Raw genomic sequence first — 24,122 nt, 5'->3', positions numbered from 1 at the left:
GAAAGAGGGAAGGGAACACACACATGTTCAGCAACCGGAGCTCATACTCCCCGTTTCTTGGCCACAGTCAGGACCAGGAAGGAGCTGGTGACTGTTTCAGGTTTGCAGGCTGCCCCACTTCTTTCCCAGCTCAGCCCAGTGCAGCATGACGTCAGCCACCAACGGAGCCCCAAAACGGTCCCTGCAGGCTTCCGGGAAGACTTGATTTGAAACAAGCCATATTACCAGGTCAGTGACCATAGTGCTCTGCAGATGGCCTGCCGACCGCGATCCACAAACCCCCAGCCCAGGATCTGGCTGCACAGCCGCAATGCGTTTGCCCGGCCAAGGGCAGGGCCCACACAACCGCTGATTTGCTAAGTTTAGACACTAGACTTAAGTTTGGGGGTCCTCAAGCCCACCCTCTCCTCTGACCAACTGGTTACACTCAAGGGTCACTATGGCCTCCTTCTGGTTTGATAGTTAACCACAATGGCCCAGAAGACTTTTTTTTTTCTTTTTAAAGCACCAAATTTTAATATCTAAGTCAATTTGGGAATAGGGGGGGAACACTATCAGGAACTTCTCTCCAGAATAAAACAATGATATTCACTCCTCCACAAGTCCAAATTAAAATCTACTAAAACCCAAACCCCACACAGAGAAAAAAAAAGATACTAAAATCACATTCTAGGGGGTCAGTGCATTCCGCAGTCTTTGCTGGGCTAATTGTCCTTCAGCTGACTTTCAAAAATTAACACCCTAGCTCATTAAAATATACATTTTCCCATTGGCTTTTTTAAATTAAAAATAATAATTAAAAAACACTTGAAGGAATTCGTGACCAGTTGCCTGACTCAGTTGATGGTATATAGGACATATGGAAGTCAGGAAGGCGGCTTGCAGCACACGACATTCAGGGGATGCTCATCTTTAAGGCTTAGCTTTCTTCCAAACAGTGTAAAATACCCACAATTCCAAGTATGAAGGGACACAGACAATCTCTTTTGAGAATTCCACAGGACAATACAGGCGCCCCAGCTGCTCTTCATAGAGTGACAGGGCTTCAGTCAAGTTGACACAATTCCCCTGTGTGAAGTATTTCCCATCCTGTTTCAAAACTTTCATGGACAGGTCGAGAATCAGTCTGAGAAACTCCCATGTAGAATCTTCTGGAGATGTAGAGATTGGGACTGCTGTCAAATCATTAATCACATAATCAAACTCTCTCCCTTCTTTGGCGTACCTCTTCAGTACTGGAATACAGTCTTCTATGAGAACCTGATAGCAGTCTCCTTTAAGATTGTCTAAGACATCTCCACATGTTCTTCGCATGTATTTCTTACATCCGTCAATTACCATTTGGTCAATCTCTACCATGGTGACCATCTTTGGTTTCAGTTTGACAATTTCACATAATATGCCACCATCTCCACCTCCCAGAATCAGTACATCTTTGCCAGAATAATCTTCTTTACCGCTGCCCATGATGGCTCAGGTATACGCCAAGTCACTCTCTGCCAAATTAACATCACCACTGAGGATGAGAATATTTCCAAACTGCTTTGAGTGTAGAATTTTAATGTTCTGATATGGTGAATCTTCATCATACACCACTTCATCTATGTCATACTCAACCAGGCGCCCATCAGCAGTAGGCCAGTATCTGTCAATGGCCTCTCCTCGAACTATGGGTGGTAAACGCTTCACTTGCCCAGTTCTGTCCTGACTCAGTTCTTTCATTTTTTCTTCTATTTTGTTCAAAAGGCTGTCGGTTTCTTGTTCGCCTTGCGCGTCACTGTCTTAACTCTGAAGGTCCAGCAACACCAATCCATGGGGATAAATCCTCAAATTGGCAAAGCTGCCATTTTTGTTCGTGTAGGTTGCTAAATAGCCATGGTCCTGCCAGGCGTGCACTGACTCTGCCATCCCATGCTCCTGAAAAATGGACTGAAGGCCTTTCAGAATGGCCTCATCGTCAGCTTTGGCGCCAAGCGTGAAGTCGAGCGTGCTGTGCCTCGCTGCTGCCATAGTGTGGCAAGGTCCTGTGCCATGCCTGGGGAGGTAGGTGACCGCGGGAGACTGAGGGACTGCGTGCGGCGTGTCAGGCTGCGGGCCGGCGGGGAGCACACTGCCCAGAAGACTTTTTAAATGTGCTATATTTCCTATTACAGACCCTGGAGAGATGGCTCAGTGATCCAAGTGCTTTCTGTACGAGCGTAAGGTCCTGAGTTCAGAACCCAACACCCACATAAAAACAAGGTATGGCCATGCACTTGACTGTAACTCCAGCCAGCACTGTGAGAGGGGTGTGGAGACAGGAGCATCACTGGGGTTGGTTAGCTTCCAGACTAGCTTCCAGGTCCATAAGAGACCCTGTTTCAAGAGAATAAGGCAAAGTAATAGAGCAGTACTTGACCTCTTCCTCTAGCTTCTCCCTGTGTGCACAGGCTCACACGTGCGTGTACACCATACACTATGCACCACACAAGCACACACACACACACACACACACACACACACACACACACACACACTCACACACAACCACACACACAATCACAGGGGGTTTCGTTTTGGTTTGGTTTTTAGTAGCAAAAGGAGATAAATTAGAGAGTCAAAGTGAGATGAAGGAGGGTCCCAGGCACAGACTTCTAGGCCTCTTTCTCCACAGAGTCCTTGATGGTGTGGTCTTATCCTAGAGATAATTTGGGACAATATTTGAGAGGGCTGCTCACCGGTGAGGCTCGCAGGTGCCCTGTGTTCCAGGATTTGATCACCTGCTGGCCACAGGGGTTGACCTTCACTTTCCAGCTCCTCTTGGTGGTTAGGGCTTTGGTTCTTAATGCTACTTTCTCAACTGAAACTGGCAGTTGATGATGACTGTGGTGTCCAGTGACCAAACCTCAGGCCAACAAACACACTTCCATCAGACAAGAATTCCGGACCTGGAAGTCAGCTTGCAAGGCATAGATTTTTGTCTTGTCGGTCCCCACAGTGTGTCTGGTGCTGAGCAGAGCATGGCGTGAAGCAGACTGTCTCTAACTAGCACTGTTAAATATTTCACTATCAGTATGTACCAACTGCTCACACCGTAAGTCCTTTGCTGAGCCTTGCAAAGGCTCCAGAAGACAAGGTTCAGGGATTCACATTAATTAAAGTTGGTGTCTTAGTTAGGTTTCTACCTCTGTGATTTAAAAAAAAAAAAATGACCAAAAACCAACCTGGGGAGGAAAGGGCTTATTTCAGCTTACGCTTCTGCATCATAGTCCATGCATCACTGAGGGAAGTCAAGGCAGGAACTTGGAGGCAGAAGCTGATGCGGAGGCCATGGAATACTGCTCGCTTATTGGCTTGCTCCTTGTGACTTGCTCAGCCTGCTTCCTTATAGTACCCAGGATTACCTGCCCGGGGTGGCACTGCCCACAGTGGGCTGGGACCTCCTTCATCAGTCATCCATCAAGACAATGTCCGTCAGACTTACTACAAGCCAGTCTCATGGAGGAGTTTTTTCAATTAGAAGTCCATCTCCCAGCTACATCCAGGTTTGTGTTCTTTGCAAAAACCAAGCAGCACAGCAGGCTTCCTTTCAAGAACACTGTGCCTCAGTTTACCTACTTTGCATCATGTGGCTCCCTGCCTGACTCTCTGTGCTCACCCACGTCTTGACGACTAGCAGGAGCTGTTTCTATGCCTCCCCCCATTTAAATTCTACTCCACGTGGCAGGACTTGAATAATTTAAATTTGTGACTAATGATTCTATTTTTATATTATCTCTCCTGGAACACTTCCACCCACTAATCTAGCTTAATCAGCAGATGATACACCCACTCTTCATTTAAGATTAACTTGCACACGTAGAAAAGCTTTAAATGACTTTTCCATCGGCCTTTGGTAGAATTACTTAGAATAACTGTTTTAAAGGTTTATTTTATTTTTATTTGTGTGTATGTATGCATCTGTGGGGGGGGGTGAGTGTGCGTGCACGAGCGTGTGTGCCACATGCATGCAGTGCCCACAGAGGCCAGAAGAGAGCAGTGGATCCCCTGGAGCTGAGCTGTCTGATGTGGTCATTGGGAACCAAACGTGGGTTCTATGCAAGAGCAGCAGGTCCTCTTAACCTCTGAGCCTTCTCTCCAGCCCTCATACAGCATCTTTACAAGGCAATTAGCTGATTTCTAAAGCCTGGGACTCACAGAGAACTGTGAGTGCCACCGCCACCTGGCTGGCACTGTTTTCTTGAATCACCATTTTTACTTGAACAAAATTCAATCTTTTTCCCTAAAATAAGTTCTCACTCTTGAGCTCGCTGGCACACTGAAACCTCACTGTGGAGAAATCACAGATTTTGTTTCTTCTCAGAAAGCCTGTGGTCAGCCACAAGAGGAGGAAGAGGCAGGTGGGAGGAGGTGGGAAACAGATGAATAAGGATCAAGAATAATGACATAAATGCAGGGAAATGCCACAGTGAGACTCACAATGTTACCATTGAAATTTTCACTTGGAAAACTGAAAACTAAAAATGAATGAAACTAGCTGGGTGTGAAGATGCACACTTTAATCCCAGCACTCAGAGGCAAAGGCAGGCAGATCTCTGTGAGTTCCAGGCCAGCAACAGGTTACAGAGTGAGACCTGTCTCAAAAAAAGATAATAAATGAATAAATAAACTATAATATCTGCTGGTCTAAAATATCAATGTTGATGTTGACAAACATAGTCAATAAATATATAGGGCTAACAAGATGGCTCATCGGGTAGGGACACTTGCAGCCAAGGCTGATGGCCTGAGTTCAATCCCCACATGATAGAAGAAAAGAACTTACTCCCACAAGGTCTTTTCACCCCCACATGCATGTACTGTGTGTGCACACTCACAATAAATAAATGAAAGAATAAATAAATGGAAACATATTTAAATGTATAGGAATGTTTACAGGTGTTTGCTTTTTCCCTCTTCCCACCTAAATTATCCCATTATCTTATCTCATAGTTCTTTGCATCAGTATGATCAATATTGCATCCACCTACAGTTGATAGTCAGCCATAGTCTAAGATTGCCCCGAACACTTTAGATGTGACTATTCCAAGCCAAGCTGTGTTGTGGCCATGTGTATATACTGATCAATTTTGGATGCTTGAAATGTATATAATTTGTACTACAAAAAGGATCCAAGACTTTTAAAATTAAGTTATAGTGTGTGTGTGTGTGTGTGTGTGTGTGTGTGTGTGTGTGTGTGATATGACAGGTATGTACAGCTGTGCTCATCTGCACAGGTATGTGGGAACCAGAGGTTAACATCAAGTTGTCACCCAGTCATCACCTTCCACTTTATTTCTCTTTTAAAAAAGTATTATTATTATTATTATTATTATTATTATTATTATTATTATTATTTTGTGTGTGTGGATGTTTTGTCTGCATGTAAGAGTATGCACCCTACACATGCCTGGTGCCCACAGAGGCTAGAAGAAGGCATCAGATGCCCTAGAACTGTAGCTACAATGTGGTGATATTTTGTTTGTGCTCTAACAAATAAAGCTTGCCTGGAGATCAGAGTGTGTAGCCACTAAGTCAGGCAATGGTAGCTCACACCTTTAATACCGATACTTGGGAGGCACACGCCTTTAATTCTAGCACTTGGGAGGAGAAAACAAGAAGTGATATGGCTGGACAGAGAGGAACATAAGGCGGGAGGAGACAGGAACTCGAACCTTTCAGTTTGAGGATTCTTAGAGGTAAGAGGTCTCTCTAGTGGCTGCTGCTCTGATCTTTCAGCTTTCAGCCTGATATCTGACTCTGGGTTTTTATTATTAAGACCAATTAGAATTCTCAATACAGTTATAGACAGTTGTGAGCTACCATGTGAGTATTGGGACTTAAGTTCTCTGAAAGAGCAGCCAGTGCTCTTAACTGCTGGAACATCCTTCCAGCCCTGTGCCTTGTTTTTAAGAACAGAGTCTCTCACTGAACCTGGAGCTCACCGTGGCAGCTAGACTGACTGGCCAGGTAGCTCCAGGGATCCCCTGTCTCTGCCTCCCTAGCACTGGGCTTGCAGACATGTGTTGTTTGTTTTTTACTCTTTTGGGGGGCCCACCACCCAGCTCCCAAATAAATCACACAGAGACTTTTTCTTACTTATGAATGCCTGGCCTTAGCTTGGCTTGTTTCTTGCCAGCTTTCCTTAACTTAAATTATCCCATCTACCCTTTGCCTCTGGACTTTTCCTGTTCTCTTACTTCTGTAAACCTTACAGAAAGGGGAAAGGTTTTTGTTTTTGTCTTTTAGGAGAATGAAGGTTAAGGAATCTGAAGAACACTAGACAAATGAGACAACTGAAGAAAAGGGACAAATCATCTATCCCAAGAAACCGAGTGAAACGGTGTATGGGTATATATTATCTAAAAAATTTTTATGTCTTCCTAAATGTTTGTTTCTGCTTTTCTCTAAAGATTTAACACTATTGGTTTTCTGATAGTCCCAGTTAAATTAAAATTTAAAGCTGACTTTGGAGTTGGAGAATGGCTCTCTCCTTCTTTAAAATCAAGCATGTTGTTAAAAGGAAAATGCAAACTCCCTGTATCATGCCAGAATAAAAGAGCCATCTTCTGCTATGGTACAGGACAAAAGCAAAATTAATTAAGGGACTATTCTATTACTAATCTCAACTCTTTGATTCTATTCTGATTCTTTAAACTTTTCTCAAAGTATAAATTTTATATCAAAATTTACAAGATTTATATATATATACATTTTAAACTTTGTTAAGATATGAATGGTCATATAGAGTACTAACTAATTCTAGAAAAAAGGCTAGCTGCATATATATGTTTTTGTGTTCGAGTCTCTTATCAGTTTTCTGCAGGAAATCATGGCCAGGCCTAACATCAACTGAAGTCTCCAGAAAGAAGATGGGGCCCCACAACAACAACAATTCCACGTGGACAATAATAATATCATTAAGCTGACAAACATCATCCACAGATCAGCTTTGAACTACAAGGTGCTCAGAGCAATTTTGAGATGACTAGTTGAGATGATCCAGTCTCAAAGACTACTTGAATAAGGACTTGAGATAAACCCTGAACTTTGGCATTATACACAGACTGGATAATGAAGGATATAGTTACCTCTCCTAGAATTGGACAATTAACCTAAAATTTTTCTTTCAGGATAAAGAAAACTTCGCCCATACCCAGCAGGAAGCAATTTTAAGAATACGACACCCACATTCCCAAAGAGGTGGTGTGGGGCGGGTGGTTTTTTGGTCTTTTTAATGGGTTTTGGGTCTGGGATAATTTTCAGTATTTAGGGGGGTTGGTTACAAGTTATTGTCAAGGGTTAAGAAAAAGGCTAAGCAAAGGAGATTAGATTTAAGGTTCTTGTTTAAAAAAAAAAGAAAAAGACAATTACTAATACTTTACATTGGATTGAATTGTTTTATATTGTATACAAATTTGAAACTGATATGGTTAGAAAATGCTATATGTATATTTCTAATTGTATTTATACCATTCATTTAACAATGTAATACAAATTTCTGATCCTTGAATGTTATTATTACCAACTACTAGGATATAAAGAAATGAAAGTTAGTAGTTAGAAATTACAATAGAACTTTTAGTCATATTAGATATGTTTTAAAAATTGAGCAGAGATGTTTTAGACAGGTCATCTTCAAACCCTTCAGAGATCTACAGAATATGGCATTTAAAATGTTTTAATAACTCAGAAAATTTTTCTTTTTTGAGACATGTCAGCTCCTGGCAGTACTAATCTACTTCAGAGAAAATATGGACATTGAAGAAACTGCATATGGAGTCAACTTTCCTTGTGGCAAAAGTTAGCCACTGGACAACAAAGTATCCTCGAATCAACAGGACAAAATGGACAGACAGAACACGAAACAATGGAATACTGATTCTTGCCAAAACAAGTGTGGTTATGGCTTTATCAAAAGGCATCTTCTGAGGCCAGGACAATATGGCCCATCCCTGAAGTGGCCTTCGCATCCAGAAAAGGTACGGTGCCCTTTTCTTTGAAAGCAGCTTAACAGGCAGAGGGCTGATGGCTTCTGTTGTGCAATGGAACAGCAGCTGAAAGTCATGCCTCTCGAAAGTAGACAGGCATTTAATAAAGGGATGTGGAGAAGAAGGGGATGCTGAGATGAAGCCATATATACACAGCCAAGAAGAATGGACAGCTGAATTAAAAAACTGTCAACAATTTCCAGAATTTAAAATCCTGAATCATGACAGGACACTAGTGGAATTCAGGTGTTTCTGGTACATGGACTGCTCTCACCCAATGTGAGATTGAACTGTTGACCTTGTGTACATCCTACTTCACAAATGAGTCTGTCAGATACACTAAGCCTATAGGCTGAAGATGATGCCCCAACACTGCGGAGAAACCTCAGGTGACTGCCCAGGCAGCTGGCTGTTTCTGTCAACTCACAAATTTTTTGGAAGTTGCTTGCATGCACTTCCTGTTTTTTATTTTTGTTAGCTAATATTATTTCCTTCTTGGGTCTCTGAGGGAGTTGAAGATTAGTTAGTTATGGTTGAAGATTAGTTACTTATAGTTGAAAATTAATTAGGATAGAAAGTGCATTAGATACATCTTGGATTTACCAAAATAGGATAGATAATGGAATTATTTTCTCTGATTTGTCCAATACCTGTTTAGGTATTTATTATTTGTATATATTGTATATAGTTATTGTACTTTTGTATATAGTTTTTCTTTTGTTAGTTATAACCTTTTGCTTTTTTTTATTAAAATAGAAAAGGGGAAATGTGGTGGTATTGTGTTCCCCAATATATTGTGTACTCTAATAAATTTATCTGGGTCAGAGAACAGACAGCCACTAGATACAAAGGCTAGAAAATGGTGGCACTCACACCTTTAATCCTAGCATTCCAGAGATAGAAATCCCTCTGAATCTCTGTGAGTTCAAGGCCACATTGGAAATAGCCACGCATGGTGACACGCCTTTAATCCCAGAAAGCCAGCCTTTAATCCCAGGGAGTGGTGGTAGAAAGCAAAAAGATATATAAGGCGTGAGGACCAGAAACTAGAAGTTTTTGGCTGGTTAAGCATTCAGGCTTTTGAGCAGCAGTTCAGCTGAGAGCCATTGTGATGAGGACACAGAAGCTTCCAGTCTGAGGAGACAAGACCAGATGAGGATCTGGCGAGGTGAGATAACTGTGGTTTGTTTTGTCTCTCCGATCTACCAGCATTGACCCCGATAACTCGGGCCTCAGGTTTGATTTTATTAATAAGAACTTTTAAGATTCCTGCTACACATCTACCCTTTGCCTCTGGACTTTTCCTGTTCTCTTACTTCTGTAAACCTTACTCTTACTCTGTGGCTGGCTGTGTAGCTGGGTGCTAGCCCCTGGAGTCCTCCTCCTTCTCTGGTTACTTCTTTTAGCCTCCCAGATTTCTCCTACTATATATTCTCTCTGCCTGCCAGCCCCACCTATCCTTTCTCATGCCTTGCTATTGGCCATTCAGCGCTTTATTAAACCATCAGGTATTTTAGACAGGCAAAGTATCACAGCTTCACAGAGTTAAACAAATGCAACATAAACAAAAGTAACACAGCTTAAAATAATATTCCTCAACAGACATGTGCCCCACCCACACTCAGCTTTCCCTCGGGTGCTGGAGATCCTAACTCAGGTCCTTCTGCCGGCAAGTGCTTTACCCACCAAACCGTCACCCCAGCCGCAAGATTGTCGGTAATACAAGTTAGGACAGAAAGTGAATTAGGTACATTTTGGACTCTCCAAAATAGGATAGATAACGGAATATTTTCACTGAATTTGTCAAATGTGAATGGACTAGACATTGTTGATGTATTTATTGCTTATATTTATTGTATATAGTTTATCTTATATTAGTTATAACTTTATTTTTTTATTTTAGACAAAAAAAGGAGGAATATGGTGATATTTTATTTGTACTCTAATAAATAAGCTTGCCTGGAGATCAGAGGGAAAAGTCAGCCATTATATTAAACAGAAGTCAGGCAATGGTAGCACATGCCTTTAATCCTATCACTTGGCAGGCAGGGATCTGTCTGGATCTTGGTGAGTTCAAGGCCACAATGGGGAACAGAGCCAGGCTTGGTGACACACGCCTTTAATCCCAGTGCCAGCCATAGAGGTCTGGAGGTCTGTACAGACAGACAGGAAGTGATAGAGCTGGGCAGGAAGAGGAAGTGATGTAGCTGGGCTGAGAGAGCAAATGAAAGAACAGAACAGAAAGGCATATAGGTGTGGGTAGACAGGAAGTAGGTCTCTTTGGAAGCTGCAGAGTTGGTGGGGTGATGTTAACTGTGGCTTTCCTTATTCCCCTGGTCTCTTAGGTTTTCACCCCTATATCTGGCTCCAAGTTTTTTAATAAAACCATTTAGCAATTCATCTATACAAGACCCAGAGTAAGTCATCTTTTTAAGTAAAGGAAGCCCCCCCCGCCACGTGATTGGGAAGCACATGATCTGGAAGCATGGGAAGGGGAGCCCTGGGTCCTTCTACACAGCTCCTCTCCTAAACGGCTCCTTCTCCTGCCTCCTCTAGTAGGAGGAAGCATTCTTCTTGTCCTTTAAGTACATAGAAAAGATTCAAGATCCGGTCAGAAATCACAAAATTCCTCTTGTTAAAGGAGTAAGAGGGAAACTTCCTCTAACTGCTTTTAAAACCTGTGGGGTCTGATTCCAGATCTGCCCAGTCCAAATCCATGAGCAGCCAGCCACGAGCCATGCTGCCCCGAGCACTCAAAATGCAGCTAGTCAGCATAGTAGTCCAGGGACCCCTAAAGAGTAGAACAGGTTTTTTTGTAGAGGAAAAATTTAAAGAAATCTAATTTCTCCCTAGAGAAAACTGAATGCCTAGTGAGTCCATTAAATAAGAATCCACAGCTGCACAGAGGCACAGGCAGAGACTAGGAGAGAGCTCATGAAAGTTAATTAATGTAACTGGACATTAAAAGGATCCTTGCCACAAACGTCCAACACAAAGCTGGGGTTTGAATGAGAGGGGTGGGATGAGAAGGGGTCCATTGTAAGGTTGGGAAAACAGAGGAAAGTATGGGTTGGGGTGGGCTTTATGTCTGAACCCTTCCTCCCCCTGAGTGCTGAGGGCCCCACAGAAACCAGGGTGGGGTGGGACTCTGGACAGGCTTCAGGGTGTGGCTGCTGTGCTGGTCACTTGCTGTTCTGTCCTTAAGGGAAGGGACAGATTGGGGAGAGAGAGATGGGGGAGGGGAAGAGGGGGAGGGGGGAGAGGGGAGGGAAAGAGACTGAGGATAGAAGAAAGGAAGGGGGTGGGCTGGCGAGAAGCAACCCTCACTTTTATTTCCCTCATTTTTCAGGGAGACTTTAATAAAAGTGTTACAGTGTGAAATGAGAGACTTCCCGGGAAGAATGGAATGGGCCACAAGTGGGAATGTGTTGATAGACTCATGATTTTGAACAAATGACTGGGGAAATTTCAGATACAGAACCAGAAGTTTCCAAGGCAGGAACAGGCATGCCGAGGAGGGTCGATGTCTCAGCCACAGCCCGGGATGTAAAGTCATCTGCCTTTATGTCGGAGGGTTAGGAAAGGGAGCCAGCTCAGGGGCTTCGGGGAGGTCACGTCACCTCTGGGCCCCACTCCTTCGTAAGGCCATGTTAGCTGGCCTCTGTGGGGCCTTCAGCCACCACATTTCTCCTCTTTGTCGGACGGTAGCTCACTTAACACTGGGCTCTGAGAGATCTAGACAAATATGTAAAAACGGTGTCTCTCAGTGTTGATTTGAAACTGGATTTTGTTTTCATCCAAAGGGAAAGATGAACAGTTTTGTGCCCCATTATCTGTGTGTTTATACTTTGAATTATCTTTATTTTCCACTTTATAACACTGCATTGTTATAGAAGCACTAAATTTTCCTCGGTGATCAGTGTCCATGAGACAAAAACAAAATGTTTTGGTGGCATCTAAAAGGAAAACCCAAAACCAAACAACCCGGAAGATTAGTCGGTGGCGGGCTTGTCCTCCAAGTATGAGGACTTGAGTTTGGTGTCCCAACCCTGCATTAAAACAACAACTTAAAAACAAAATGAACAAACAAATCAAGAGTGGACACAGTTGTAATCCCAGCACTGGGGAGAGGTAGAGACAGGCAGATCCCTGGAGCTCGCCAGACAGACAGACTAGCTGAAATGACAAATTCTAGGCCAGTGAGAAACCCTGTCTCAAAACCCAAGGTTAATGATGCCTGAGGGATAACACCCAAAGTTGACCTCTAGCCTTCACACACGCACGGACACACGCACACACGCATACATGCATGCAAGCGCACACGCGAATTAACACAAGAAAAATAATAATGTAACTGTGGAACACTTATTTATAAACACCTGAGTGTTCCTGCACTGGGCAGAAAGTAGACACACACTTAACACTTGCAATTGAATTATCCTATGAAGCTTCAGTTTATGATAGAAAGAAACATTGCCAGGTCCCTCCTGACAGGAGTCCCAGACTTTCACCAGGTTTCTGTTACCCGAGCCTGTCTGTGTTTGACACAGGCATGCCCAGCCCCTGATGGGAGAGGCATTACTGTCCGACAGTAGACAGCGATAGAATCCAATCTGCCAGGCTTCATCTGTCCTGGACTCAGAGAACTATCTATTCATCTAGCCTAAGTTACACATTCCAACTGTACAGGAAATGTAAAAATATACAAAGTAAGTCTAAAATCCACTGGAGTGACGGCATTTGTTGATGTTAAAGCCAACACTTTCACACTGAGATCTGATGACCCTTCCTGTTGTGATCACAAGTTCATGATGTCAAACAGGCAAGAAGCATTTTCAACAGACATGTGACCCAGATCACCAAAGTTCAGTCACCGCAGACCTGGGGTGCAGTCTCCGAGTTCACTGGCTGGCAGCTCTCCACTCTCAGAATGACCTGTCTGTCATTTGTCAGCTCAGCAGTAGCCCAGCGTGGCAGGGGTGGGGATGTCCCCCACTGTCACACGCCTCCCACGAGTGTGTGTGCACAGCATTCCCACGGTCTAGCGAGACTGCAGAAATGGCACAAACTTATCCTTCACTTGCCCCCGTGGTAGAATCTAGGTCCTTTGCGGCTTGTTTTGAGACAGATTCCTTCAGTCTCAGCCTCAAGTGGCCGCATGAAGAAACCCAACAGAAGAACTGCCTTGATGATCACAGCCTAAATGACTGGACTAAAGAAGGGAAAAATGTTTATTGTGTTAAGTCATCAAATTCGGGAGACTAGAGCATCAATAGATAAGTTATATTCAACTGGGGACAAAATACTTTTGAGAACAAGCAAGGCCATTTTGATGGAAGAAACTACTTTCACTGACATGAAAATGAAGTCTGGGGAAGTATATTCCTGAAGAAGTCTTTTTGATAGACCTGTATAAGATGCTGCTGCTGAGTGATCACCCCAGCTCCATGGCCAGTGAGTTCTATGTACACATTCCTGCATGGACCCTGGGGAGAAATAATACAAGTGCTTGCTTCCATGTTTGTGCAGATTCTTCTGGGTTGGTGTGATGCTCCATTCCTGGTGCCTTAACCCAGACTCCTGATTAATTAAGGATTAATTAATTAATTAAATCCTGATTAATTAATTAATTAATTCTGCTTCTCAAGAACACCCATGATGGTGACTCATGCCTCTGATGAGCCAAGATGAGCAAGGCATGTGGGCTTTGGGTTTGTCCTGAGCACAGGTGTAGTTCTGGCCACTGTTATGCCCAGAGCACTGGGACTCCCCAAAAGACTACCATGGAGACTGAATCCTTTATTTTAGCTTGAGCTTGGTCCCCCTGTCTGTCTGACACAGCGGTGAAAGCAGAGAGCCCCGAGCCCAGGCGGGGTGGGTTTTTTAATCATAGTAGAGGTTGGGGTGAGGGGATTTCCAGGGTTCAGGACCCTGACTGGCTGACATTTGTCTAGGGGTATCTTGGTAAAAACAGGTTTGTGCTAGGCTCAGGGACATCTGTTGATCTTATCTAATGGTTGGAATGTTTAGAAAGTCAGGTATTTCCCCTTAGATGCTGGCCCTCCCTGGGTGGGGTCAGCTTATGGATTTTCCTGGGGAGCAATGATACCTGCCAGTAAGCCTGTCAGGGCAGCTGTGTCTAGGCCAGTAAGCCTGTCAGGGCAGCTGTGTGGTCAAGCTGTTTTGGCCCCAACTGTTAGTATTCTGATCTACCACTTGAAATCCTTCCCCTTGGTGCTGCCCTGCATGTATAAGGAAAAACCCCGCCCCTTCCTCTCTCTCTTCTGCTTTCCTCCCACGGGGTACTCACTCCTCACCTTTCTCTCTATCTCTCTCTTCCCCCCGCCCCACTAAATAAAACTCTTTCACTGAGTCTGCATGGCATTTCTGTCTCTCACCTGACGTGGGGCACCTTGGCTCTACACGCTAGGACCTCCCACTTACAATACCATAACACGCCACACACAATGAACAAGCCAGTAAGCAGCACCCTCCAGCGCCTCTGCGTCAGCTCCAGCCTCCAGGTTCCTGCTCTGTTTGAGTTCCTGCCCTGACTTCCTCTGATGATGGACAGTGCCGTGGAAGCGTAAGCCACATAACCCTTCCCCCCACTACTTGCTCTGTGGTCGTGGTGTTTCATCACTGTAATAGAAATCCTAAGATAGTTTGGTACCAGGACCGTGGGGTATCGCTGTGGTGACCTGACCGTGTTATTTTGGGAAGTTTGTAGAAGAACTTGGTGTTAGGCTCCAGCTCTCACTCTTCCGGATCTAACATCTTACATCATCAGGGGGGTGAGGGGGTGCGGGCAATGTGCCCCCCGCCTCCTGGTCAAACAGTCCCCGCCTTAAAAAGCCGGACTCGGACCCCCACTCTCTCTTCCTGTGTTTCCTCTCTCTGTTCCTGCTCCGTTCCCTCCGTCAATCCCCTCTTCTCTCTAATAAAGCGCCTTCTAACTCTGGTAGCCACGGCCCACGACTTTTCCACCGGCCAACCAGCGCCATTCATCCTTTCACTTAGGACTTGGGTCGGTGAGCTGCTCTGTAGGACTTGGAAGGTAAGAATGTTGAGGACAGTGCAGAAGATGGAGGCCTGGCTTGGAGTCAGTACAGGACATACCCAGACATCAAATTCTCAGCAGAAAGGAGATTGATTACCCTGGAGGGGCAAGTGGGGATGGAGTGGGTGGGTGGGGGTGTCTCTGGAGGGGCAAGTGGGGATGGAGTGGGTGGGTGGGGGCGTCTCTGGAGGGCAAGTGGGGATGGAGTGGGTGGGGGGGCGTCTCTGGAGGGGCAAGTGGGATGGAGTGGGTGGGTGGGGGCGTCTCTGGAGGGGCAAGTGGGGATGGAGTGGGTGGGTGGGGGCGTCTCTGGAGGGGCAAGTGGGGATGGAGTAGGTGGGTGGGGGTGTCTCTGGACCAGGCACAGGCAGGCAGCAAGCAGCAGAGTTTTGCAGGAGTGGGGTTTTGTTTGTTTTTTCGAAACATGGTTTCTCTGTGTAGCCCTGGCTGTCCTGGAACTCGCTCTGTAGACCAGGCTGGCCTGGAATTCACAGAGATCCACCTTCCCTTGCCTCCTGAGTGCTGGGATTAAAGGTGTGTGTCACCACTGCCCGGTTTAGGAGGGGGTTTTAAGGTGAAAAGAAGTCTGGGCTAAGGTGAGTTGTCCTAATTGGACAGGTTAGCTGATGTAGCCAGGTTAGCTGATGTAGCCAAATAATGAATTTTGGTTGCTGGACCTTGGCGTTTTGTCTCAGGAATGTCATTGGGCAAATAAGGGAATGGACCTTGGGGGCTCCCCTTAGGAACGTAACCTGACGGTGAGCAAGGGAGAGGGAATGGAAAGGGCAGAGCCTGTCTGTGACGCTTGGTCCTGCCAGAAAGGCCTTCAGACATGAACACTGGTGCTCAGCTCACTTCTCCTTTTTATTCAGTCCAGGACCCCAGCCCATGGGATGGGGTGGGTCCTCCCTCCTCAGTTCAGCCTCTCCTGAACACACACACACACACACACACACAAGTGTGTCTCCTAGCGATTCCAAATCCAGCTGACAGTGAAGGTGAACTGCCAGGGTGTTTCCTGACAGGTGATAGGGATCACGAATCTTACCTGGGCTTTGCAGGAGCTGTGGAGCTGACTGTGGACTTCTGTGCACTTTACCCCAAGTCATCCCTCTGCAGTCCAGAGAACACCTCCCACCCAGTCTACCCACAGTATCCCATAATCTCTGTGCTCTTTGAACCTCAGCTTATCTTTGTGGTCCTTTGGACTCCATGCTTGCTTTATGCCCTACAAGTCTAGCTGGATTGCAAAACTAAGTTTATTATGAATAGAAAACTAAATAAGAACTGTTACCAAAAAAAAAAATTCTTACTTGCTTTATAACCATAGATAAATGTATCTCTCTTCACCAAGGAAGTGTCTCTTTACCTTAGATGGAGAGACCATTGCCAAAATTTACAGCTGGTCAAAATGCACAGAACTGCTCAGCCCCAGCAGATACATCTACAACCCATTTCCTGCACCCACAGAACAGGGAGCACCATGGAAGAAGAGCGAAAAGATTCTAAGAGCTGGAGGACTGGGAAATCTGGTGTGAGATTGGGTCTCCTGGAAATGACAGGAAGCTACATTCATGATACCAAAACAATTTGGCAGTCTAAACAAGACCCAAACAATGACCACACCAACAAACATGTTAATGTGTGCTGTGGGATGTTCTGTATGTCCTGTGGGAGCCCGTTCTTGGGTTCCTCGTGGCTTTACCCAGCAGGTCCGCATAGAGGATGATTAGGACCACAGGCCTGAGTGCAGGTGTCTGAGATGGTCTGCACTTGACTGTGCTGTGGGATGGTCTGTATGTCAAGTTGCTCTGATTGGTCAATAAATAAAACACTGATTGGCCTGTGGCTAGGCAGGAAGTATAGGCGGGACTAACAGAGAGGAGAAATAAAAGAACAGGAAGGCAGAAGGAGTCACTGCCAGCCGCCACCCTGACAAGCAGCATGAAAAGATGCTGGTAAGCCCACAAGCCTCATGGCAAGGTATAGATTTATATAAATGGGTTAATTTAAGCTATAAGAACAGTTAGCAAGAAGCCTGCCACGGCCATACAGTTTGTAAGCAATATAAGTCTATGTGTTTACTTGGTTGGGTCTGAGCTGCTGTGGGACTGGGGGGTGACAAAGATTTGTCCTGACTGTGGGCAAGTCAGGAAAACTCTAGCTACAAATGTGGGGAGGGGAAATCTCATGGCCCCATCCCTAGACGAAGAACTACAGGCAAGTAAGGAATCTGAGAACTGGTCTTCCGCAGAGATAAGCCCCTATTTGTTTATGCAACACCAAGTGGTCAGTCCTGAAATAATGTACATACGAGCAACACCACATAGACACATCCTGCTAGTATGTGTGCGTGTGTGCGTGTGTGCGTGTGTGTGCGTGTGTGCGTGTGTGTGTGTGTGTGTGTGTGTGTGTGTGTGTGTGTGTGAGCAATAATAATCAAAGGGGAAAAAGGCCATGAATTTGAAAGGGTGAAGAGAAAGGGGCAATGATGTAACTGTATTATCATTCAAATTGTTTAAAAGAATTCTTACCCGTTGAAGTTGTGGAGCTAAGGAGCAGAGGTGGCATTCACTAAACAAATAAGACATTCTGCATAAAGAGTGCAGTGTAAAATCTGCCAAGTTCCCCGCAAGTTCAGTTTCATAAGAGACGACACCCACCTCATCCTCCTCCAGTTGCCCTTGTGAGCAAGCGGCCCAAGCAGGCAGACGCCGCTGCAGCCTGGCTAGTTTGCTGCAGCCTGGCTAGTTTGCTGCAGCCTGGCTAGTTTGCTGCAGCCTGGCTAGTTTGCTGCAGCCTGGCTAGTTTGCTGCAGCCTGGCTAGTTTGCTGCAGCCTGGCTAGTTTGCTGCTGCTGCTTTGGCAGCCTTCACACAGGAAGGAAATGAGAGCAAAGTTTCATCTTTGGGCCACCAGGTCAATGAACACTAATCAGGAAAAATGTTTATCTATCAAATGCTCCATTGAGCCCTTTAAATATCACCTATGTGCCATACATTTGGATTAATGAGAGAGAATCAATCTTTACCATATGCAAATTAAGGATGGATTAGGAGTGTCCTCATGATTCCCAGCTGTCCCTCCACACACCAGTCACTCAGGCCTCATTTAACTGCCAGACTCTCTCTCTCTCCTTGGCTTTGTGTTGTGCTTGAAGCTCATTATCCTTCAGAGGGTTTATGTTCAGACAACTGTAGCCCTGCCCATGGCCTTCAGGGATCAGCTGACTTGGTTTCTCACATCCCCTGTTCAGATCCAGGCAGTGGCTGGCAGGGAACCCTGAGTTGTGAGACTGTCTCCCTGAAACTGGATGTTGGTTGTGCCGACAATACCCATGGTGGCTGTGTGTTCATGCCTATGAATATAAATGTAGCAATGTTCTGGGAACATACTCAAGAACCCAAATTCTTCATCTGTCTCTAGAATTCCTTGGAGCTGAGAGACCTGAATGAGCATCAGACTTCTCAAAGTTGTATTGGACCATTGTGGAATATTAATTTAAGATGTGTTACATTTGTTTATGCTGTTGAACATTTGTTTAATGATGGAAAGAGGTGTTGCATTCTTTTATGTTACATTAGTTTAACTCTGTGAAGCTGTGATACTCTGCCTGTCTAAAACACTTGATGGTCTAATAAAGAGCTGAGCAGCCAATATCGAGACAGGAGAAAAGATAGGTGAGGCTGGCAGGCAGAGAGAATAAATAGAAGGAGAAATCTGGGAAGAAAAAGATCTAGGAGCAAGATACTAAGGAGAGGAGGACACTAGGGACCAGCCACCCAGCCATACAGCCAGCTATGGAGTAAGTGTGAAAGTAAGATATACAGAAGTAAGAGAGAGGTAGAAGCCCAGAGGCAAAAGGTAGACAGGATAGTTTAAGTTAAGAAAAGCTGGCTAGAAACAAGCCAAGCTAAGGCTGGGCAGGTATAAGAATGAATACGCCTCCATGTGAGATTTATTTGGGAGCTGGGTGGCACCCCCCCAAAAAAAAGAGCCAAAAGAGTAAAGAGTTTTTAAAAAAAAAGCCACCAACAACACTGGGCTTTGGGTGTGGGTGGCAGGGAGCAGACACGGGTTGCTGTGTGCAGAACTGCTCTGTTTCAGCCCAAACAAATCACGACAGCACCTAACCATAGGCGGAGAATCCAGCCAACGCCAGTGAGTGTCAGAGTCTCTGGCTACCTGGGAACTTCTCAACGTTCTGCCCTTCTGTTGGGCAAGCTTGTAGTAATACGAAGCTGATGAGCCTGCCTGGGAACTGCCTGGATGGGATGGAATGAGTAACAAGGAACCCCATGCTTACTTATTTTGCTAAAGCCTTACAGTAGAAGATCTGGCTAGATCCCCTCAGCTGTGGTATAAGGTGTTTATGATCAATATCTCCTTTTATAATGTGGAAACTGAGTTTAGAGAGTTTACATTACAGGCACGAAAAGATCTTTAAGTGGCTGGACATAGCAATGAGTTAATCTCAGTACTCAGGAGACTGAGATGGGAGGCTCATAAGTTCAAAGCCAGCCTGGGTGCAGGCCAGCCTGATCTAGGGAACTAAGACCTTGTCTCAGAAACCCAAAACAAACGAACCACCTTAAAACATGTTCATGTTGGGTCTGAGCAGATGACCTGTCGTGCAAGCACAGGTACCTGAGTTCTGATCCCAGCACCCATGCAAAAAGGTGTGGTGATTGACAGTCTGTAATCCTCATGCTGGAAGGCAGAGACAGGGATCCTAATCACTCACAGGCCAGCCAATCCAGCCAATGAGTGAGCTCAGTGAGCCCACAGGCCAGCCCATCCAGCCGATGAGTGAGCTCTGGGTTCAGGGATCATCTCAGAAAGTAAGGAGTAAAAACCTGACATTGGCATTTAGCACATGCATAGGCACATACACCTGAACACACACGCGCACACACACACACACACACACACACACACACACACATTCACACACACCAAATGTACAAAATTTTTATGTCTTCTGACTAATAATTCCATGATAAGGAATTTATATTGAGAAAATAAGAACTCTAAAAACAGATTTATAGACAGATGTGTTTAAAAGTTATATATAATGCTACAGGGGAGGTAAATTATATTAATTTAACAAGTGAATATCCTTAGTAATCCTGAAAAATCAGGCTCCTGACTCTTCATGCCAGGATATGGAAATCAACTCACTATGTAATTTAAAATTTTTAAGCGGATCCCAGATCCCAGGGTTGCTGTCCCTACATAAATACACGGAAAGCAAGATGAAAGGAACCCTCTCAAAGTTCTCAACATTCACACTGATTTACCTTTTTATTTTTCTCTTTAATACACAAATATCATTACTAGAAAGTGTCGGGGGCTAGGGCCCATGCTCAAAATGTCCACAAGTGTAGTAGGACAGGCCTTTAGAGTCGAGGAAGTTGGCTCAGACCAGCTGCCAAGGCATGCACATAACATACTTCCTTCTGAGCTGCCCTGGAGTCTGTCTGAGGGCCTACCAACAGGTGCTATCAAAGGTCCTGATTGTGCCTAGCCAATGAGGGGCAACCACGCAATGTCACCAGATCGGGACACGGCCTGGGTGCTAGGAGGAGGGTATATAAGGCTTTCCCCTTTACTGAATAAATGAGTCTGCTGTTCACCTTTCACCTGACTCCCGGTGTCTGTGTCATTGATGCCACACCTTCTCACCCCCTCCCTCAAAGGAGCTGTTGGGACCCAGCCACACACAAGCCTCCTCCTCTGGGTGAGTCCTAGCTCCCCCAGCTCCTCCCCTTGGTCACCCCATTCTCCCTTATTGTCCTCATTCCTACATTTTAACCGTGTCTTTTATACTTTTACATTGAATCACTCCATCCCCCACATAGCATGAAGTAAAAGCAATGCCTCTCTCGCAGTCACTCCAGAACCCTAAAATTTTTCAGTGGTACCCTCCCTGCCATCAGGAAGCAGCCAGATAGAAAGTGACATGCCCTATCCTTTATAGGCCCAAGGCCTCAGGAAAGCTGCTACCATGGAGTTCTGGAAACCCACCACACCCTAGGGAAGGCAGGCCCTTCAACCCCTGCTCTCCACTGCAGAACTGGCTCTCAGACCCAACGTGGCGCTTTCTGTATTCTCAGATGTGTTAGCTACAGGGTTTGGGGAAACCAAACTGTCAGACCAATAAAGTCTGTTCTTGCAGGTTTGAAGTTGAAGAAAAAAGCAGCGACACGAGGGTGGGGGAACTGGAGAAACAGTGGTTCATCAGCTAAAAGTGCGTGCTGCTCTTGCAGAGGACCCAGGTTCAGTTCCCAGCGCCCACATGGCAACTCTCCCCACCACCTGCAACTCCAGTTCCAGAAATCCGTTGCCGCTTTCTGACCTCTGCGGGCACCAGGCACCCGTGTGGTACACATACATACATACACGTAGACAAAACACTCATATACACAAAATAAGTAAATTTAAAAGTATTTTTTAACTAACAAGAGTGACAAGAGCTGCCGAGATGGCCCCATGGGCAAAGGCGCTTGCTACCAAACCCGGCCACCCGAGTGTGATTTCTGGGCCTCACACGGTGGAAGAAGAGAAGTGAGTCTCGAACGTTGTCTTCTGCCCCCCACGTGTGCACTTTGGCAGGTGTGCCCACACAGGCGCGCGTGCACACACACACACACACACACACACACACACACACACAAACGAAGATGCAATTAAAAAGTGATGAATGACCAGTCTGATAAAGTTCCAGTTGCTCATAAAGAATTAGTGACAACATAGAGTTAAAATGTGGGTCATGCCTGCAGTGTTTCTGATGTCAATGAAAACTCACCAAACCCAATTATTTTCACAAAACTATTTTGCCCATTTCTACCTAATTTATCTTTGACAAAATCACAAAGATTTTGTGGCAATCCATCTGGGAAGCCGCTGCATGTCTGGGCATCTCTGCCATTTTCTATACTTATCTTGCTCCTTCAGAAAGCACCATTGGTGTTTGGAAAAATGATTTTGTAAAAGTTGGTAAATTGCTAGGTAAAATCATTTTCTTGGATAATGGTGTGCCTGACACTTTAAACATCTGAAAATTCCCCGAGTGCTTAGATCTCCGGTGGAGGAGGTCAGATAATGTCCCTGGAGATGGCTCCTATTAGCTGGTCTTTGGGTGATGTAAAGTACAAGGCGAGGGTGGTGAGAAGCGGGCAGAAGCCGCAGAATCCTAAGCAGCCCTGCAGATTGCTGAGCACATGCGTCCGGCTCCTCCTCTCTGGCAGGGGGAGGAAATCGATTCTATGAGGGAAACATCCAGGGCCCGTGAGGAGAACGTGATGAGGCTCAAATTCCACTTCTCAAACAATTTGTGGCTCAGAAAGCATTTGAAGCTCTGATTTTAGCATTTTTGATTTGGGTACATTTAAATGTTAATGGATGTCTTTTGTAAGACGCTAAACTCATTTGGAAACAGTCACAGGCTGTTTTGAATATGGTTTTTGTTAATTCATCTGGAATGTGCTTCCTCTTTTATGTATTTTTTAAAAATTCATCTAGAGTAAATATTAATGATTTTATTAATAATCATGCTGCCATTCACCAGTGTGTGAGGGACCGGGCTGAGTCACTGGCATGTATCCATTAGCCAGCTCTTGCAGACACTGGAACTGAGCCTCAGAGAATTTGAACACAAAGGCCAGCCACACAGGTCCAGTCTAGGGACCCATTCCCTTAAGCCTTTTGGTGGATGTCACCTGCATCAGAGACCACACACTGGGCACCACTGTGTGTGTGTGTGTGTGTGTGTGTGTGTGTGTGTGTGTGTGTCCGTCCATCTGTCTGTATATGTGTGACTCTGCATGTATATGTCTTGTGTGTCTGTGTCTCTGTATGTTTCTCTGTGTGTCTTTTTATGTGTCTATGTGTATGTCTGTGTGTATGTGTGTGCTGTATGTAACAACCACCTTTAATACGTTCAGCACAGACCTACGGCACTCACTGCAGCACAGACAGACACATGGGAGACTGCCTGACACTGTCTTTCGAAGGGCGAGTTCCCTGAGGCTCCTGTCTGTGTCCTCATGTAAACCAACAATTCTTAGCTTTATCCACTTTCCTTGACTCCAGCATTGCTTTTAGCACGTTCCTCTGCTTTCTGGAGTGTCTCAAGGTTGTTAGCCACGTTATTCCTCACAATGACCTGGACCTGTCTTTGTACGCAGCCGGGCCTAGTCTATTCCAGTAGGAAGCTAGTTTTGTTCTGGGGCTTGTAGCTTTCCTGTCATCCATCCCCTTCTCTTTGGTTATCCTTTCTTCTCTTCCTGTACCTCACTTTTCCCTCTTCCTATTTATGTATCTATACTTTGGGTCCCTGGAGACTCACGCTCAACAATCTCTTAAGAATGCCAAATGAGCAAGGCGTGCCTTTAATCCCAGCACTCCGAAGGCAGAGGCAGGAGGATCTCTGTGAGTTGGAGGCCAGCCTGGGCTACAGAGTGAGTTCCAGGAAAGCCAGGACTACACAGAGAAACCGTCTCAAAAACAAACAAAAACAAACAAACAAGTCAAATTTCAGGCCTTCCACAGCCAAGAGTACTTGGGTGTTGTAAATTAGACCCGATGGTTTGTTTTGTTATTGTTTTAACGTGTGTGAGTGTTTTGCTGCATGTATGTCTGTGTGCCACTTGAGTGCTGGGGGCTTCAGAAGTCAGAAGAGGATGTCAGATCCCTTGGAACCGGAGGGCAGATGATTGTGAGCCACCATGTGGTGCTGGGAACTGAACCCTGGTCCTTTGCAAGAGCAGCCAGTGCTCCTAACCACTGAGCCATCTCCCCAGTCCTGACAGACAAGAACTCTGCCGCACAACATAATGAAGTAGAGAGATCCACACACAGAGCAAGAGCCCAGACTTCCTGAGGAGTTTGGACTGTTTTCATTAAACACATTTGGTTGCCTCATTTGCTCATTAATAATTCCATGGATTTCTGTTTTCTCTCATTTTTTCCTGTTAAACTGGCCAGAAAATATTCTATACTATTGTTTATCTTTTCTTTTTTCCCAAAGGACCAGCTTTGAAAGGTACTTAT

General features: G+C 45.2%; 1 pseudogene; it reads right to left on the bottom strand.

Annotated features, from left to right (window-relative positions):
• Nucleotides 1–495: 495 nt before the first annotated feature.
• Nucleotides 496–2,037, bottom strand: LOC114681269 (annotated as a pseudogene).
• Nucleotides 2,038–24,122: the final 22,085 nt, after the last annotated feature.

Source organism: Peromyscus leucopus, chromosome 7 (genome assembly GCF_004664715.2).
Source record: "Peromyscus leucopus breed LL Stock chromosome 7, UCI_PerLeu_2.1, whole genome shotgun sequence".
Classification (NCBI taxonomy): domain Eukaryota; kingdom Metazoa; phylum Chordata; class Mammalia; order Rodentia; family Cricetidae; genus Peromyscus; species Peromyscus leucopus.
This window is presented reverse-complemented; position numbering and strand designations above follow the sequence as displayed.